Source organism: Zingiber officinale, chromosome 4A, assembly GCF_018446385.1.
Source record: "Zingiber officinale cultivar Zhangliang chromosome 4A, Zo_v1.1, whole genome shotgun sequence".
Lineage (NCBI taxonomy): Eukaryota > Viridiplantae > Streptophyta > Magnoliopsida > Zingiberales > Zingiberaceae > Zingiber > Zingiber officinale.
In genome coordinates this window covers 125,202,944-125,207,055 of record NC_055992.1, presented here as the reverse complement: position 1 = coordinate 125,207,055, position 4,112 = coordinate 125,202,944, and positions in this window count along the sequence as shown.

The following is a 4,112-nucleotide window of genomic DNA, read 5'->3' as shown; positions in this document are numbered from 1 at the left end:
TGAGCATGTGTCCACTCGTCTAAAGTTTCACTTTGTCACTGCCGAGCCCTATGGCGGTGTGGCCAGGCCGAGCGAGGTAACCGCTCGGGCGAAGTTAAACTCCACTTGTCGAGCTCTGTCGTCTAGCCGAGTGGGATAGCCGCTTAGCAGGCTTCTGCATCTCATCAACTACTACTCCGTTCGACGTCCAATAATCCTTTGAGCGTCGGTCGTTTGACTCCCCTCATGCCGAAGGCAATGACGGATTAGGGCTTTTCTCCCCCGATCGGGGCATGCTTCGCCCAGCCGGTCAATGCTGTCTGTGTGTTGACCATCTTGACTTTGACCTCCACCGTGGCCGCGGGGTGGGACCCCTCATCATCACCACATCACATGTCTCCCCCTCAAGTCTAGTCGAAGGAGACTGCAAGTCCGACTAACTGGACAATTGTCCAAGCAACTTTCCTCCCGATCGACCTTCGGCATTAACTTGGCTTCTGATTGGGATGTGAACGCTCCTTGCTGATCGGTCTGTTGAAGCTTGTCGTTCGGCCATAGGTATGCTCCCTCAGTTCGATCAGTGTGACGAAGGTTTATACTTGTGAAATCTTTTCTTGGGTTGTCTTGGGTGAGCGCGAGCCATGCTTACGTCACTTAGATTTTTGAAAAATCATGAAAATCTCTTCGCATTAAGGCTGAGCACGCCCCCATACCCTCATTAAATGTCGACCTATGGTGATGTTCCACGCGTCCTGCTCCCTGCTGCCGCACGCCTGATGTGACAGACGAATATCCGTTGTAATGTGACATTTGGCGGTTCAAATTCAACCGTGAGATCTTGGCCTAGGTTTTCGTGACCTACATCAAACGGCTCCGGTCGGCCGACCCCCAGGCTTATAAGCCTATGGGTGTCGCCACATTTGTGTACTTGAAGCGAGTTCTTCGACAACACTCTTGTGCTCCGGCGACATCCTTCTTTTTCGCTCCTCCGGCAACCTTTCCAGTAAGCTCTCTCCCCCTCACCCTTTGCTTTCTCGTCTTCCGGCATCTGTCCTTCTCTGTCCTCTTAAGTTTTTCGGCTTCTCAGTATTCCAGCGATAATTCTGCCAATAGGTTTTCTTTCCTTCGCATCTCCACCTTTCTCTATTTTGGAATGGCAAGTTCCTCAAAGCCTCTTGCCAGCATCCCAGGGCCCTGGTACACCTCTACTGAGTCCTGGTTTGATGCCGGTGATGCTGAGAGTCAGAAAGCCGCTTTTGAGCTTCCTCCCGAATACGAAGTTATTCTTCCTTCTCTATCCGATCGGCAAAATTCTTCGTCGTCCGGCTGTATCTGCTTCTTCAAGGACCATTTTACCATCGATTTGCGGTATCCCATCCACCCCTTTTTTTCCTCTGTGTGTAAATATTTCCGAATCTCCCTTTATAATTGGTGTCGAACTCCTTTCGGTTGCTATGCGGGGTGGTAATTCTTTTTCACCTGCACGACATTCCCCTTACTCTCGGACTCTTTCATTACTTTTATTATCCCAAATCTTTCGATCTGGGGACTTTTCTTTTCCAAACCCGAGTGGACTTGATTTTCTTTGATAAAATGTCGATCTCCAACAAATACTGGAAGGAGTACTTCTTTTTTGTGTGTTTTCCCGAGCTGTCGGACTTCCTAACAAACTGGCAACTTGACGTGGCGACTTAGCCTCCATTAAAGAAGTATAAGAGTCGATCGGACTACCTCAACGCAGCCTCAATGTTGGTCGGTCAGAAATATGACATCCACAAGTTACTGCTGGAGGGTGTCCTCTATATCTTCGGCTTAAGTATGATCCGCACCCAGCTTCCGTTCAGCCTAGGTATGCGACCACTTTACTCCTTTCTTTGATTCTAATTGATTTTTCTTCTTTTCGTGCAGCCAAAGTCATGCTACGCGCACGTCTGACCAGCAAGGCGAAGCTTGCGGATGTCACTATCAATGCGACCGCTGTGGAAGAACTAGGGAGCACCGGCCTGCAGCTGATCGGCTCACAAGAAGAGCCGTAGGACGAGAGCTAAGCGGCTCCCGTTTTGGCCAGCAATGGAGTTGCTGGTGGATCCCCCGAACAGCATCCGGTCGTTCAAGTTGAGGCGGCGTCAGGCTCAGCCTCCTCAGCAGAGCCCTTGATTAGGTGCAAGAGGCGTCGAGTGGAGACACCATCTGTTGGAACCCCAAGGTTATTTTGGTGTGATCAACAAGTTAAATTATGTCCTGTTTTGGTTTAACCTTGTGTCTAAGTGTGCAGGAGCTTAGGAGCACAAGTACTCGAGCGGAAGACGCAGCTAGCGAGAAGGACGACACGCGGTGCATCCGAGGGACGAGGCGCTACCGAAAAGTACATCGGCGGACGAGAATGAAGCGTGCGGTGGTTTTGAGGGACGAGAAACCGGAGCGGAAGATTGCTCGGGGAGCAAGAGACGCAGTTAGCGAGAAGGTCGGCACGGGGTGCGATCGAGGAACGAATACTGCAGGATGAGTACGCTGGTAGACGAGAAGGACGCATGCGGCGATTCCGAGGGACGAGAAGCCGGAGGGAAGCCTGCTCGAGAAGACCGGAAGTTGGGTTCGGGTGAGTTCTATTCTGGATGGCAGAGATCACCCAAGCGAGCGGATCCGGAGCAGAAGACTCGGACCGAAGCGGGACTGAACCAGAGAAGAGGTCCCCGACAAAAAGTCAACAACGATTGACTTTTTGCTCTGGGGCGCTCGGAACCATTCCGAGCGCCCGAACCCGACTTTTGACCAGGATCGAGATTTGAGTTGATCTGATCATTGGGGGATAAAGTTTATCCCCCCAGGGCGCCCGAAACTCTTCCAGGTGCCCTGACCAAGGCTATAAATATAGCCTTGATCCAGAAGCTTTTAAAACGAACTCCAAGTAATTAATTTCAACGCTTGTGTACTCTAGAGTTGTAGTTGAACTTCTGTTTCTGCGCGTTAACGTTGTAAAAGGCTTCTCTGCCTGAAGGAGTATTCTAGTACTTTCAACTTCCTTGGATTAAGAACCACATCGGTTGTAACCAAGTAAATATCTTGTGCCTCATTCTTTATGTTTTTAATTTACTGCTTTGCTTTATTTATGCAAGTGTTAGCTTAAAGAGTTCGAGGAAGGGTTGTTTGTTTGTTTTTGCTTTTATTTTTTTTCAGGGTTGTCCAACAACCCCCTCCTAGCCGACCGCAATGGTCCTACAAGTGGTATCAGAGTCGAGACGCTTCAAGAAGGACTAACCGTCGGCTGAAGCAACAAAACAATGGCCGGAGATAGCATATACCCACCTGCATTCGAGGGGGAGTTTGCTGTTTGGAAACAAAAATGGAGGTATATTTAAATTTAGATTTTGGTATTTCTTTAATATTAAAATCTGGTTTCGAAGCACCAAAGACAATGAATGGAGAATAACTCAATAAACGTCTCTGGAATGAGAAGCAACGTAACGAGTATATGGCAAACGGTTGGACAGAATTTCACCTTCTAACCGTAATACCAGATGAAGATCTCGACAGAATCGAAGAATACAAAAGCACAAAAGAACTTTGAGAAAAGTTCTTGAAGATTAATGAAGAATCAGAAGAAGTCGAAATTGAGACCAAGGAAATTGCCGACACAGCAATCATAACGGAAGACCCACCTAAAGATGAAGAAAACTCATCCGAGATGAGCATCGAGAAAGGGGGAGAATCTTCGGAAGAAAGTAATTCAATAGGGGGAGAACCAACGACCAATGAGGTAAGTAAGGTATGGCCTCTACCCTCTGAACAACTGGTTAATTCAATAGAAAAGTTGCCTGAAGATTTTTACGATTTAAAAATTGAATTATCGAAAGAGTGCTTCGGTTTACCAATCATTTTGAAAGAATTTTGCAAATTAAAAAATATTTTGATAAAAGAATTTTGCAAGTTAGAAATTTTGCCGAAAGACTTTTGTGAATTACAAAACATTTTTTCGAGGGAATTATGTAAATTAGAAATATTATCAAAAGAACTATTCGAATTGCAAAATGTTTCGACGAAAGATTCTTACGAATTACAAAATATTTTGATAAAAGAATTTTGCAAGTTAGAAATATTGCCGAAAATTTTCTTCAAATATTCTTTTGAATTAC